This window comes from Chiloscyllium plagiosum, unplaced genomic scaffold (assembly GCF_037043375.1).
Source record: "Chiloscyllium plagiosum isolate Xiang-an unplaced genomic scaffold, Cpla_swu_hap1 HiC_scaffold_21, whole genome shotgun sequence".
NCBI classification, from domain to species: Eukaryota; Metazoa; Chordata; class Chondrichthyes; order Orectolobiformes; family Hemiscylliidae; genus Chiloscyllium; species Chiloscyllium plagiosum.
This window is the reverse complement of record NW_028270159.1, coordinates 71,056,945-71,073,923: the sequence shown is the minus strand read 5'-3', so window position 1 is coordinate 71,073,923 and position 16,979 is coordinate 71,056,945. Positions and strand designations below refer to the sequence as shown.

The 16,979-nt window shown below is 48.3% G+C and overlaps 1 pseudogene; it reads right to left on the bottom strand.

The window, feature by feature from the left end:
* Positions 1–9,561: 9,561 nt before the first annotated feature.
* LOC148146305 (putative G protein-coupled receptor 139) lies at positions 9,562–16,564 on the bottom strand (annotated as a pseudogene).
* Between the last annotated feature and the right edge of the window lie 415 nt (positions 16,565–16,979).

The window sequence follows — 16,979 nt, the reverse complement described above, 5'->3', positions numbered from 1 at the left end:
ACACATTCCTCTGCTGTTACATTCAATCTCTGCACACTTCCTCACCGACACGTTTATTCGCCTGTAGACTCCACCATAGTCATTCTCATTGCCCAGCATATTCCCCCACCGTTACTCTTTGCATTCCCCCATGCATGTACACACAGGATCAAACACACACACCCGCACAATCCTCAACAACAAGCCCATTCATCGGCACATTTCTCCACCAGCACTCTCATTCCCCACGCACATAATTCCACTGTCAATCTCACTTTCCCTCACTCTCCACCACTGTCACATTCACCGTCCTGCTCATTCTCCCACTGTCACAGTGACTCCCCTGCACTCTTTTGCAAAGCCACGCTCACGACACTGCACATTCCCCTACCGCACTCTGACGCACACACCACTGCCAAGTTCATTCTCCTGCAGTCACCCCCACAATCATGCTCATTCGCCTGGAAACCTCACCACGTCGCACTCATTCCACCGCACAATCCTCACCATCAAGTTCACACCCCCGAACCCTCTCCCACCATCACACCCACAGCCTCGCACTCTCTCAATTCCCCATACGTGGCCACCGTCATGTTTCCTCCCCTGGACACTCCCACACTAAAACACCTCCTTCCCTGCTCCCTTCCCAACTGTCAGGCTACCCCCCCGGCAATACCTGACAGATATGCATGGTCCCCAACACACGGACACACGTTCAATACCCACACACTACCCCACCATCACGCTCACTTCGCCGACATTCGTTCACTGTGATGCTCACTGCCACTCACAGTCACCCGACAACTGGTTCACACCCCGAGGCACTCCGGTACTTTTATGCTTGCTCCATCGCACACATTCCCACCATCAATCTTACTTACCCACACAATCCGCCATCATCACACTCACTGTCCTGCACATAATCTTACTATCATGCTCACTCCCCCAGAGACTCCCTCATTGTCATGCTCACTACCCCAGAAACACCCCCGCTACCACGCCTACTCGACTGCTCACTCCGCACTGTTAAGCTCATTCCCCACTCACATCCCACCTCAGGCTGACTCCCTGCAACCAACACCACCAAAATATTTGTTCACTGCCACACAACCCCCGCACACACATGATTGTCGTGCTTGCTCCCCCATGCACAACCACCACCTTTGTCCTTAACTCCACTGAATATTCCCTGCCTGCATGGGAATTCGCTTGGCGGTGGTGGTGTTCTGCCTGGAAGTCTGTGGTGAGTGGTGGTTCCAAAGGGCTCTGTCCTTGGGCATCTACTGTTTGTAATTTTTATTAATGACTTGGATGAGGGGATTGAAGGATGGGTCAGCAAGTTTGCAGACAGCACAAAGGTTGGCGGTGTCCTTGACAGTATAGAGGGCTTTTGTGGGACTGCAGCGGGACATTGACAGGATGCAGAGATTGGATGAGAGGTGGCAAATGGAATTCAATCTGGATAAGTGCGAGGTGATGCATTTTGGAAGGTCGAACTTGAAGGCTGAGTACTGGATTAAGGATAGGATTCTTGGCAGTGTGGAGGAACAGAGGGATCTTGGTGTGCAGGTAGATAGATCCCTTAAAATTGCCACCCAAGTGGGCATGGTTGTTAAGAAAGCATATGGTATTTTGGCTTTCATTAACGGGGGATTGAGTTTCCGAGTCGTGAGATCTTGTTGCAGCTCTATAAAACTTTGTTTAGAGCGCACTTGGAATACTGCGTCCAGTTCTGGTCGTCCTATTATAGGAAAGATGTGGATGCCTTTGAGAGGGTTCATAGGAGGTTTACCAGGATGCTGCCTGGACTGGAGGGCTTATCTAATGAAGAGAGGTTGACTGAGCTCATTGACTGAGACTTTTTTTTATTGGAGAAAACGAGGAGGAGAGGGGACCTAATTGAGGTATACAAGATAATGAAAGGCATAGATAGAGTCAATAGCCAGAGACTATTTCCCAGGGCAGAAATGACTAACATGAGGGTCATAGTTTTAAGCTGGTTGGAGGAAAGTATAGAGGGGATGTCAGAGGCGGGTTCTTTACACAGAGAGTTGTGAGAGCATGGAATGCATTGCCAGCAGCAGTTGTGAAGCAAGGTCATTGGGGACATTTAAGAGACTCCTGGACATGCATATGGTCACACAAATTTGATGATGCATACATGAGGATCAGTGGTCGGCACAACATCGTGGGCCTGTTCTGTGCTGTACTGTGCTGTGTTCTAATTCAGCACTGTCAAGCTCACTCACCCACTCACTCCCCCACCATTTCGGTTACTAGCCTGCATAAAGACGAACTGTCACAATCATTCACCTGAACATTCATCTACAATTAGGCTCACTCCACTGCACAATAATCCACTGTGTGCCTCACGCCCCAGCACACTCGCCCAAGGACCTGCTCACTGCCCTGCACATGCACCCATTGTCACACGCACTTGCCCACTCACTCCCTACACTGCTCCACTGTCATTCCCAATCCCCCACACACTCCCCACTGTACCACTCAATATCACACACACTCTGCCCATTCGTCATACTCATTCTTCTGGAATGCCCTCATCGTCACGCTCACTCCTCCGTGCGCTACCCAACACTGTCCCAAAGTCACGCTCACTCACCGCGCATTCATCCACTCTCACACTTACCCCCTCACCATTGTGCTTACTCCCCTGCATACACCACCACCGCCAATCGAATTCCCATGCTATCTCCTCTCCGTCATGCTCACTCCCTCGCATGTTCCTCCACTGTTGTTCTCACATTCCTGCGCATAGCTGACTGCCATGCTCACTCCCCTGCGCACCGTCATGTTAACAATCCTGTGCACAACTCCACTTTCATGCTCACTACACCACATCTTCCTTTAACAGCATGCTGATTCTCCTGCACACATCTCCCTTCATACTGACTCCCCTGCTATCTCCCCCACACTGCACCACTGTCAATCACACTCCCTCACACACTCCCACACCATACCGCTCCCTTCGCGCAGTCCAGCACGTCCCACAATCATTTATCTGCACATATACCCATCGTCACACTCGCTCCCCGGCTCACTCCCCCAGACTGCCCCTCCGTCATACTCAGTCCCCTGCACCCTTTCTCAATATCATGCTCATTCACCCAGGAACTACTCCATTGTCACGCACACTCCCTCGCACACTCCTCACCATCAAGCCCTTTCCCCTGTCGAAACCTCTCGTCATACTCACTTCCAGGCACTCTAATCACAATCACATTAATTGCCCCTCGCACAGCCCCACACACTCCTCCACCATTAGTCTCCCAACCACACGCAGTGCCCTAACAATACACTCCCGTCCATTTTCACTCCCCTGCATTCAGACACACTGTTAAGCTCACTTCTCCACTCACTCGTCCACTACTATTCTGGCTCAGCTATCCACACATCACCATCATGCTTGCTCCCTCATACACTGTCACGCAGTCACGTCACGCCCACACTCACCCATCACTGTTCAGCTTACTAACTCCACATTCCGTCACGATGATACTCACTGCCTATCACTCACTTCCACTGTCAACTTCCACACACTCACCCACCGTTAAGCTCACACCCCAGCACAGTCCCACCAGTATGCTCCCTGCCCCGCGTACAATTGCACTGTGATTCCTACTCCCACAGAAACTCAGATTCACACTCACTCTCCCAGCAACTCTCCCACAGAGAAGCCATGTCCCCGCACACCCCAGTTCCATCACAGTCGCTCCCCAACCATCGCACGTATACCCTGCACACTCACTTATAGCCCTCAATGTCCCATAGATACTGCATCTCATGCATTCCTCTGCACACTTTCACAATATACCACTCACACCCTACACACTCCCACACCATCATGTGCACTTTTCCACATATCTACCCACATTGATGTCCACTCCTCCACGCACACAGACCCCATCATGCTCACTTGTCCGCACTCTCTCCCACTGTTACACTCATTTCCATGCACACTTGACATTGTCCTGAGCACTTCTCATGTCCCTCCTTGACACACTCATTCACTGTTGCAATCACTCCCTCGCGCTGTGGCACACCGACGCATTCACTGACTCAATGTCACGCTCACTGCCCCAAACAGTTGATCACTGGCGCACTCACACTCTGCCACACTCTACCACCGTCATGCAAACTCGACTGCATTCTCCTGCACCATACCAGTCACTCCAGCACACTCTCTGACACATCTGTCCACTAAATGGCACAATCCCCCTCCATCACACACAGCCACACACACTAACGAGTACAAATTTGCATCGTCTTGTTCACTCCACTGCACTCTCACAACCATCACACATACTTCGCTGCAAACCACCTAACACATCACACTTTCTCTGCCACACACTGCCCCACCGTCACGCTCAGTGCCCTGCATACTCACACACCAGTCGCTCCCCCGCACACTCCCCCTTTAAAGCTCAATTTCCCACCATCTCATCCATCATCCGTCTCGCTCCCCCATCCCCAAGCTGACTCTCCAAATCACTCCCACCGCACGTCACTCCCTTCCCCACACACTTCCACGTCATCATGCAGACATGCGTGCAGATGTTCTGACTGTCGCACATCGCACACCATCCCTCCTTCAAGCTCATGTTCCTGCACACTCCCCACCTTCACACTGAGTTACCTGACCACTCCCACAACGCCGTGCTCACTCACCAGCACGCTTCCACACCATTAATCACACTCAACCACACACTGCTACACCTTCATACTCACTCAATCACATACAAACCAACTCACGCTCACTCAACTACCGTCACCTTCACTGCCTAACAGACTTTCACATCATCAAGTGCACACCTCCAGTGTAACGAGTACTCCTCCGCACGCTCCCCCACCATCACATTTGCTCAGCCGCCCACTTTCCTACAGTCATGCATTTTATGCGATGTATTCCACCACTGCCATGCTGACTCCGCCTCACACATCCCACCGTCATGCTCACTTCACCACTGTGACACACAATCTCCCACACACTCAACCATCATTACTCTCAAGGCCCCACTCTCCCCCACTCTGATGCTCTCTCTTCAAGCACGCCCTCACCTTCTGCTCAGTCCCCACACACTCAGCCATTTTTACACTTGGCCCCCCAATGTCACGCTCACTCACTTACACTCTACCTTACAATCACCAGCTCCCCCCGCACATTGACAAACTGTCACACACGTTTCCCCGCTCATAACCCTACCCTCGCTCTCAGTTCCCTGCACACTAATGCCATCACCCTCACTCACCCACACTTTCACTCCTCCGACACACTCGTTCTCTCACTGTCATGCACACTACCCTGCACAATCCCAACCCATCACCCTGTCTACGCCGCAAAGTTGTGCATCGTCGCAACCACTTCCCCAGACCCTCCCCCACGGTCATGATAACTCTAACACACTCCCCAACACTGTTATTCTCACCCAACATTGTCCGAAACACGTCCTGCGCATCAAGCTTACTCTCCTGCACACACTCCACCATCGCTCTCACTGCCCGTGCACACCCCCACCATCACACTCACTGGCCTACATACTCACACACTGTCACACTCACTCCATCGCAAAATCCCACACCATCGCACTCACTCCACCATACACTCCCGCACCGTCATGCTCACTGCCTCACACACTCTCACATTGTCACCCTCACTCCACTGCATGCTTCTCCACAGTCGAACTCGCTCCATCACTACACGTTCAATCCTCAGCACACTCAGGCACAGTCATGCACTGTCACCCTCACACTCTCCCTACATCATGCTCACTCCTCCGTACACTGTTCCAACATCACACACACTCGCCTGCACACTCACGCACTGTCACTCCCCAACGTTCCCACACACCAACACAATCACTGTCACTCCACAGCTCACTCCCCCACCATCATACACAACCACTGTCAAACTCGCCTTCCATCCCACTCTGTCCCCTGCCCATTCCCCTGTTGTCTCACTCAGTGCGATGCAATCCCGCCTACCATTGTGCTGATAGCCCCACACACTCACACAGCATCAGGCTCACTCCCCCACATTATTCCGCACACCTCCACACATGCGCCCACTCTCACACACAACCTTCTGCAGTTTCCCACACTGTCACGTGCAATTCTCACACAAACGTTCAGAATCACATTCAGTCCCCTGCACGTTCCCACGCAGTCTCCTTCACATGCCAGTAGTCTCTCCGACCGTCATGCCACAGTCTACTGCATTATCCCACACCATCACACAGTCTACACTACATGATCTGCCATTACGAAGCTCACTCCAGCAGATACTCCCCCCTTTCTCGTTTGCTCCCTCACACTCTCCCATACTGTCACGCTCACGCCGCTGCACTCCTCTGCACTCTCACACACTCTCACATTTTCTCCCCATGCACATCTATACTATTGCACGCACTCCCAACAGTCTTCCCCACATGTGACTCTCACTTCCCTGCACAACCATCACCATCCCACTGACGTCCCTGCATAGGGCCAATCCAGCTCACTCATCCACACATCTGACCTCGATCACACTCACTCCCATACACCACCCCATAAGACTGACTTGAACACCATCACGTTCACTCCACACACACGCCATCATCATCAATCTCCCTCGCCCATTACCTCTCTCTGCCAACATACTCCCGCATCCACATGATCACTGCCCCAAAGACTGCCACACAGTCACACTCAATCCCACGCATACTGGCACTTGCTCAGAGCAAATTGCCCCAACGTCACACGCATTCACCTGTTCATACCCTGACCATCACGGTCACCCACCTGTACACTCCCCCAGCTGTCACACTCACTCCCCTGCATTATCCCACACCATCATACTCGCTGCCAGACATACCCCGCACACTCATCACTTTTACGATTTCGATCCTGCACACACTTGCATTGTTTTGTTAACCTCCCTATACGCACCCACACTGTCACACTCGCTCCCCGCATGCTCCCACACCATCATACTTACTGCCACCCACACTCCCTGCACACTCACAAAATGTCACGCTTACTCCCCACGCACTCCCCTGCCATCATTGTCACTCCCATGCACACTTCACTACCATTACACACTGTGCCCCACACACTTCCATGCTGTCACGATGATGCCTCCACTATCCACACTGTCACACACTTTCCCCTGCAAATTCCCTCACCGTCACACTCGCTGCCCTGCTCCCACTCTGTTACCCTCACTCCCTCGGACACTCCTGCACCACCAAGTTCACTCACCACACATTCCCTCAGCGGCACCGTCACTCCCCCTCACATTTGCCATGCATTGTACTCAGTTCTGTGCAATCTCCCCACCATTTCATGTGCTACTCCGCACACTCTCCTGCAAACCCGCCCACACCACTACAAAATTCCAACAGACTCAGTGCCTGCTCCCTCCCCACTGTCACACTACCTTCCCTGCATACTTTCACATTGTCACCCTGATTCAACCGCATACAGTCGTACCATCATATTCACTCACCCACGCACTGCCCCAAATTCAGTCTCTCTCCATCACATTCGCCCTGCATTGCACTCAGTCCCCTGCAATCTCCCCCACCGTCCCTTTACACGGCCCCACTAACACCCTCACTCCCCGCTGTCTCCCACACGCTTATGCCTCCTCCACAACACACTTCTCCACCATCACACACACTCTTCCACACAGTTAAAAGTAATCACATCGAAACTCTGCTCACTCCTGCACCATCACACTCACTACCCCGCGCACAGTCCAAACATCACGCTCACTCCTCTGTGTATTACCCAACTTTATGATCATTCCATTGTACATCACCCCACCCACACACTCCCCGTCATGCAAACTCTCCCAACGTCAAATACACAGCCACACTACCCCCACAGTCCCATTCCCGTCCCTGCACACACCACCAGTATCATGCTGGCAACTCTGCACAATCCCCATCATCAATCTCTGTCCCCCAAGCATCTGACCACCATCACGCTCATTCTAAGGCTTCCTCCCCGTCACACACTCAAAACCTACTGTCACATCCCTGCCCCGATGCCCTCCACCACCATCAATCTCCCACTGCCATTAGCCTGCTCACCCAACTGACACCCCGCCTACATCACTTCCCAGCAGACTGCCACACCACTTCATTCACTCCCACAAACCCACCCTGATGATCACATTCCCTCTAGCACCGTCATACTCATTCCCCAGAAACTCCCCCACTCTCACACTGATTGTGCCGTGCACATCCTGACTATCACGCTCAAAACCCTGTACACTCTGACATTGTCACCAGTACTCCACTTTGCTCTCCCCACCGTCATCATGGCTCACCCACTATCATGCACACGCCACCACACACCATCACACTCCCGTACTGTCCAACACCATCATACTCACTGCCAAGCACACTCTGTTGTACAGTCCCACACTGTCCCATATATTCCTCCTCACATTCCCCCACTGTAACTCTCACTCACATGCACTCTTTGGTACGATCTCGCAGTATCCCACACACTGCTGCTCCATCCCACTCACTCCCCCACAGTCTTCCACACTGTCACACTGGTTCCCCTACACAGTCCCGTAACATAACTCTCACTCCAATGCATATTTCCACACCGTCACGGTTACTGACCCACCCACTCCCTCGCCACCACGATCACTCTCCTGTGCATTCGCACCGTCACCCCCACTCACCTGCACACTCCTATGCCATCACTCAATGAATCACAGAGGAATCACCCATGACCACATCCACACTCTGTTCACTGTGTAACAAATGGTGAGGTCTACACAATCTGTTCCATGTGTAAAGACCTGCAGTCCCACCCCCAGTCTTTTGCCAGAGCCAGAGTCTCTGCTCCCAACCTGACATTTACCTCCCAGTAACGTCCAGTGTTCTCACATCCACTGTGTCCCCAGCAATGACATTTGACCCAATCCCCAAACTGTTCCCCGAGAAATGGCCTGAAGGTGAGGAAGGATTCGACGAAGAGTGTTTTGAAGAGACACAGACATACTGGAAGGTGCAGAATTCAAGATGGAGAGAGAGTTATGGAGAATGGGGATAGGAGGGAAAATGCCATGCAGTGCCCAAGTGGGAGGAGGAGAGACGGGGGAGAGTGTGAGAGTGGGAGGCAGGTATGGAGAGAAAAGGATAATGACAGACGGATGAATTCTGCCAAGAGCTGGTCTGCATGGTTGAAAGGATAGACAGAGTAACTCAAACCCAACTCCTGAACTCTGCTCCAATTTACTTCCTTTGTCTGTCTCCGCAGCTCAGCTTCTTCTACAAGAAGACACACAACAAAAATATTTGCTCTGCTACTTGGTACTTTTTAATGAATACATTTATTAATTACAAGTTGAACTTATCAATACAGTCAATAGGATGGTGCATTTTCTCATTGGCCCTTGAGATGAGAAAAGACATTGAAATGTGTCCATGTAACTCCTCTGGGATAACGTTTTAACAAACTAACATTGCCCACAAGCTTAACACTGCCATCACTCTGACAACATAGCGACAGTTTGCTCCGTCACTGATATATAGAACTGAAATGAGAAAATTCCGGATGGATTGTTTAATGATAGAATTCGAATGATTGATGAACGTGGGTAAACGGATATTTCAGCACATTGTTCTGCTGCTGCTGGAACCTAGTCTGGGTCGCCACATAAATCGCAGTGTTTGTGAAGCAACTGAGAAGCTGCAATATGAAGCCCAATTCCTGAACAAGGTAATGTGGATACACAGGTATATCCACAATCCACCACATACGATTCCATAGAGAAAACAGCATTAACGTTGACCATAACAGAATGAAATTGACCGAGATCACAAATAGTAAAACAATGGATTTTTTTCGATTTCTCATTTCTGTGTCACAATGACCATCGACATTTGTGTGAGGACGGAGTCTCCTGCGAGCTTTGCTGTTCAGTAAAATGTGTCTGACAGTGAAAACGTTGAGCATCAGAATGAGGAGAAAAGGGAGAACCGGGGTTAGAATATAGTGGAGGAACTCGATTGTGCCCCAGACGCGGGAGAATTGAACAGTGATTGTTACATGACAAAACCAGGGGCGGTTCCCCTTCCAATACCGAGATGTGAACGCAAAATACCAGACAATGTTCTTTAAACAGCTCAGCACAGTCACTGTTCCCAGGACTATACCCGACGTTTCCTCACTGCAATATTTACTTTTCAAATTCTGGCAACAAATGGCCACAAATCGATCAAAGGTGAAAGTGACGGTGAACCAGACAGAACAGTCAGTGGCTGCGTAAAGCAGGACGGCGTGGATATTACACAGGGGGATGGAGAACACGAAATGAAACTGTTTCCGATGAACAATAGGAATCTGTCTCAATATCAGATCGAGGATAATGACCAGTAGATCCGCAACTGCCATCGCCCCGAGGTAACGTCTGACACATGGAGACAATCCACAGTCTTTACAGATCAGGACGTAGATCGTCAATACATTAACTGTGAGGTAGAAAGACAAACACGGTGTACATCAGCCAGGAGGCAAAGTGACCAGTTTGATGAAGGACACAGTGAGACTTTCAAATGTCACAGTATTTGGACGATTACTGAAATGATTGGAACTGATACAATAAACGGTCGGTGTAAATCATTGCAAAAATGTGTCATAAGCCACACGATACCTCCCTCCCCAAACACACATCCATAAGAACAGATGGTTTCTCGAACGTTCCCACACACTTGAATACTCGAGAGCAGATACAGATCACTTCTTAACACAGAGGGAGAAAACCTTGCTGTCCTGAAGGATTCTCTCCCAGTTATCGAAGGCAAACACAGGTTGGAAATTTCTGCATTTTAATCTAAGTTTTGATCCATCCTCCGTCATAAAGAAATGCAAACTCAAGAGAAAATGTACTCACCCCTTAAACTGCATGAGGGGACTTCGAATTAGTATCTCCTTCTCCTTCGAATGTGATTTCTTCCTCCGGATCTCTTCTTTTTTCTCAACTCATTAACGCCCGGCCGTTCACAAATAATATCATGAATAGAATGTTCTGGGGAACCTCAGACAAGATTGTTCCAGAACCTGTCTGATATAGAATGTTTTGGAGAATGTGCGGTGTAGAATGTACCAGGGAATGCCGGATGGAGAATGTTCGGGGGAATGTCAGGTACAGAATGTTCTGTGGAACGTCAAGTATATAACATTTCGGAGAATTTTGGCTACAGAATGTTACAGAGAAGGTCAGGTTCAGAATGTTCCGGGAATGTCAGTTATAGAGTAGCCCAGACAATGGTGAGTACAGAATGTTCCAGGGAAATTCAATTACAGACTGTTTCAGGAAATTTCGGTTTTAGGATGTGCCAGTCAATGTCCACTTTAGATTATTCTGGGGAATGTCACAAACGAAATGTTCCGGGGAATACTGGCTACAAAATGTTCTTGTGAATGTCGGGTGGAGAATGTTCCGGGGAGCGTCAAGTGCAAAATGTTCTGGGCAATGTTGGGATGTAGAATGTTTTGAGGCATGTCAGTTGCAGAATGTTACGGAGAAGTCTGTTAACATAATCTTCCAGGGAATGTAGATTATTGAATTTTCCAGAGAATGGCAGGTACAGAATGTTCGGCAAAAGTGAGGACTGCAGATGCTGGAAACCAGACTTTTCATCAGAGTGGTGCTGGAAAAGCACAGCAGGTCAGGAAACGTCCGAGGAGCAGGAAAATCGACGTTATGGGCAAAATCCCTTCATCAGGAATAGAATCACCATTCCTGATGAAGGGCTTTTGCCCGAATCTTCGATTCTCCTGCTCCTCTGATGCTGCCTGACCAGGTGTAGAATGTTCCTGATAATATCTGTATAGAATGTTACGGGGAACATCAGATATAGAATCTCAGGTATAGAATCTTCTGACGAATGTTGTGTACAGAGTGTTCTGGGGAATATCGCTTATAGAAGTTTCTGGAGAATATCAGGTATAGAATGTTTTGGATAATGTTGGGTAGAGAATTTTCTGGGGAATGCCGTTAGCAGATTTTTCTGCAGAACTTACGGCAAGCAATGTACAAGAGAATCTCAGGTATAGAATTTTCCTGGGATTGTCATGCCCAGAATACTTCGGGAAATGAGCGGTGCTGAATGCTTTTTTGGAATGTCAAATGCAGATTGTGCCGTGGAAAATCGGGCATGGAATGTTCCGGGGAATATCGGGTACAGAATATTCTGGAAAATGTGGGGCCCAAAATGTTCCCAGAATGCTGTTTATGGAATATCCTAGACAATGTTTTTGAGGGAATGGTGGACATAAAATTATCGGGGGAATGGTGGCTATAGAATGTTCCAGAGTATGTCAGGGAGAGAATAATCTGAGGAATATAGGGTTTAAGATGTGATAGAAAGATGTTGTCCCATATCATAAAGGCTCCAAAGCCCTTTAAGTTTGTTGAGAGCCATTCAAAGTCCAGGTGGGAATCTCTCCCCAATGTCGACTTAACTGGAACGTTGTGCACACACATAATATGATTAAGGATACCGGTTGATCGTTAGATAAAGGTCTTCTTTGAACATTGTACAAACGCCATCTCTTATTCAGCGATCACCCCACCTCCGTTTCAGTTTTGTAGAAAACTACCATCTGTAAACTATTGTGAATATTCAGTTCCCAATATCGTTCACCCAGTAGCCATGTCTCTCAAATGCCATTAAAATATATCCGTCTCCCCCAATGCGTGCACTGTGTTTTCAGAATACGTCACGCATTCAGATAGATTGCCTTTCATTCAGACTTAACCCTTTATTCATTGTTCCATTGTTACTTTTATTTCTCATATTGACCGTTCACAAATAGTCTGAAATCGACATAGTAATAGAATCAGGAATGATGGTCCATGTTTCATGCAGCCTCATCTTCATCCCTGGGTATATCCTATCCCACCGGGAGGATAGACCCACCAGCAGTGGAGGCACAATGGGATACCGTGAGGAAAAGTGTTACCCTGGAATTCCCAAACATTGACTCTAGAACGCAGGAAATCTTGTGCTAACAGGTCAAGGATGGTCAAGGTAACCTCCTGATGATGGGCAGCTACTGCCCTCCACACCATCCCTCGGTGATAACTTAGTTGCCCTACATGTTGAAGACAAATCTGAGGAAGCACTGTGAATTAAAAAAAGACACAGAGCGTACTGTGGGTGTGATACTTCAATGTCTATCGCCAAGAGTAGCTGCATAGGCCGACAACTGACTGCGGCCTGAAACAGAGTGAGGCCTTAAATACACACCAGCCAGACCTCGGCAAGTAATTGTTGAACCAACAAGAGCCAAACATGCTTACAAAATTACTTGTCGGAAATGGATCTCTCTCTCACAGTATCGGAATGATCACCCAGCGCACAGTCCTGGCGGAGGGAAATTCTCAGCCACATATTGAAGATATGTCATTCTGACCGTTTCAGACGTCGGGTTTTGTTTCAGCTCCCTGACAGTCTGCTCCCTGATGTCAATATTTGAGTGATGCTGGAAAAGCACAGCAGGTCAGGCAGCATCCGAGGAGCAGGAACGTCTAAATTTTGGACAGAGGCCCTTCATCAGGAAGGCGACCTGGAGGTTGCAGAGAGAGAGAGAGAGAGAGAGAGAGACTTACTGAGATCTTTGTGGAGAGAGAAGAAATTCTTCACGGCAGTCATCCTTGCAAGAAGATTTGCAATAAGTTTAGAATCAACCAGGCGAAAGTGAGTACTGCAGTTGCTGGAGATTAGAGTCAAGGTTAGAGTGGTGCTGGAAAAGCACAGCAGGTCAGGCAGTATACGAGGAGCAGGAAAATCGACATTAATAGCAGGAGCCCCCCATCCCAGATGAAGGGCTCCTGCCCAAAACGTCGATTTTCCTGATCCTCGGATGTTGCCTGACCTGCTGTGTTTTTCCAGCATCACTATAATCTTGACTCTAATCGCCAGCACGTGCAGTTCTCACATTCACTTGCTCCCTCACGTTCCTAGTGGCCACATTGCTCTCAGTGCACAGCGAATATTTGTTATGGTGGGTTTACATTGGGGAGTGGAGCTGTATGGTATTTGAAACATGTATCAAGGCCTTTATCCGAGAGACAATCCGAGATGAGAATAGCAGATTTCTTCTGAATGAAGAGTACGTGGCTGATGCCAAAACAATGGGTATTCACAAAAATGATGTATTGTGTACAAATGTCAACATTAATGGAATGAGGGACGGAGGATCCAATCAAAATAATGACAACATAAAATAAAAACATCTGATCATCTGAAATGGTTAGTTATACGACATTCGCATATCACTTCACAGAAGCATTCCAGCCACTGTAAACGTCGAGGAGCCATTCACACAGCACAGAGCACTGTGTAAACCAAGGTCTGCTCAGTCCAACCTCACAATATAGCAACAGAAGAAAACTAAGCAGACTGCGTCAGTACATTGATCTTTAAATACGTTCTAGATGTCTCTCCAGCACGGAAAACGGCGCAGATCACAACAGTATAGTTGTTTCCAGGCCACTCTGAATGAAGCGCCTTAACGAGTTTGTGATGAATTTCATTACACTGGCCCTAAACTTCAAATTTTTTGATGTAATCTTTCAAATTATGGTGAGAATGGATTTCTAAATTACTGAAACAAACCGAATAGGAGAAATATGAGCCAGCAATGGGAAAGTTCATTTCCTCCTGTTAATTTCTCATGGACAGCCTTGCAATGAATTGCACAAAACTGCTCTGAATTTCCAAAATCATGCCTTGAAGAAGGGCACAGCCGTGACATGGTATAAAGATTGCGACAGAATCAGAAATTTCCGGCCGGAGCTCCTCTGCTGTGCACATTCTTTCGTTACTTTTTCTCTTGTTTTTCTTATTTATTTCTCAAACGTTTAAGTTTATAAATGATATTCGGAGGGGAATTTTGGAGGCTGGCACAGCGAAGCGAGTACACAATGTGGATTCACACATTGGAGACTGCCACGTGGAGGCGACTCCCGAAGGGGAGTCGCAGACCTGCAGCAGGCGTGGGAAGGTGGCTCCAGGAGGGAACTCTCAGAATGGAGACTATTGTAGGAAGATGATTCCCAGAGATGAGTTGCACCTCCGAGTTTGGCTCCAAGACGTGACTCCCAGAATGGAGATGCAGAATGTCCCAGAGGTGAGTCCCAGATACAGGCTGGCACCAGAGACAAGTCCCCATGTCAGGTTCCAAAGGGGATGCTGGCACGAGGAGGCGAGTCACGGACCGAATTCTCAGTTTGGAGGTTGGCGCAGCGAGGTGTTTCCTAGAGAGGAGTCCTAGGTTAAAGTTTGCCTCCAAAAGCTGAATTGCAGAATGGAGAGGGTGTGGTGTGGTGTATCGAAGCAAGGACTCTAGTTTTGACGCCTGGTCTGGTCTGAAGTCTGAGCCCGGTGCCATCCAGAAACTGGTTCCAGTGGTGTCTGGTGACTGGGCCCGCTCTGGTCTGCAGCATTATTCCTGATGAAGGGCTTATGTCCAAAACGTCAAGTCTGCTTCTCTTTGGATGCTGCCTGAAATGCGCCACACTCACGACTTTGATCTCCAGCATCTGCATTCCTCATTTTCTCCTTGGATGGATTTTTTATCAAGCGCAGGCAGGTGGGATTAGTTTAGTTTGGGATTATGGTCAGCATGGAAAGGAATAACGGAAGTATCTGTTTCCATGCTGTATGAATCCATACCTCTTTCACTGGCTGTACTGCTACCTTCCTGAATACACTGGATGAGACCCAACTGGTTCAGCAACTTATCAACCTTCAATTCAATTCGCGTTCTGAGTAATTGCACCTAATGAATTCTAATCTGTTCCAATTTCTGGAATTTGTTTCTGTATCTTGCTCTCAGGAGTAAAGATGACCTTTGTCACCGACTGAGTTCATTCAAGCACTGTACCTGGGAGAGAATATGCATGCTACCCACTGCTGCTCTGAAAGTTCTAGAATCAAAACAGTTCAATGAAACTGTTACTCCATGGTGACTGACAGTACAGTCCTCTCCATTGTGCGAGGTTATGGTTCTGCTGAAAATGGTGACAAAAAGCCACGACCATCTCATTTTAGAATCAAACTGGCTTCACGCTTTGCAGCTGTATAGTTCCAGGTCCAAATATGAATAATTTTGCTCTCAACATATTATTAACTGTAAACCTGACAGAAGAGAACAGCAAAGGATAAGTTGTCGATGATGGTTTATTCAGATATACCACTGACGCAGAAGTGAAGACTAGGCATGTTATGGAGTTTTGTTCGTTGACAGAAGTCAAAGAAACAAATCAGTTCAGGACGAAATGGGGTAGTCATGGTTCTGACCACTTCTTTTACTCCTCAGACGTTTGTTAATGAAGGGTAGGCAATGTATGGAACAGGAATGGACTTTGAGATGGACCGTGAATACATTGGTTTATATCTTTGCCGAATGTAGAGAACAGAAATAGCGATGCCATTCGCACTGGTTTCCGAAGCAATCAGTGGGCAGAGATCGACTTACTAGGAACGCGAACAATAGCAAGGGTGGGAGACTAACCTGCCTGAATAATCATCAACACACATTCTATCCGCAACATTAACGATGCAGAAGTCCTTAGAAAGGTACTAATGACAACAGGATACACTGCTGTCCATTATTTTAACAGTCTAGTGTTCTTAGATTCTGATGCATACCTGGAACATTCCATTCTTATGTTCCCAGATTCTGATCTCATTCCTGATTCGGGATTATGCTCGAAACGTCGATTGTCCTGCTCCCTTGAAGCTGCCTGACCAGTTGCGCGTTTCCAGCATCAGACTCTCAACTCTGATCTACAGCATCTTCACTCCTCACTGCTCCCTTTGACTTTGTCTTGTTTGCATCTTCTTTAACTTGCACTCAATAGAGAGAACCCATATAAGCCATTCACACCTTAATTTAGTCTCAATTTGTTTCGATTTTTCTTCCACCGTAATTAAAGTATCGTTTGACTTTTGTATTGCATCTCCAAC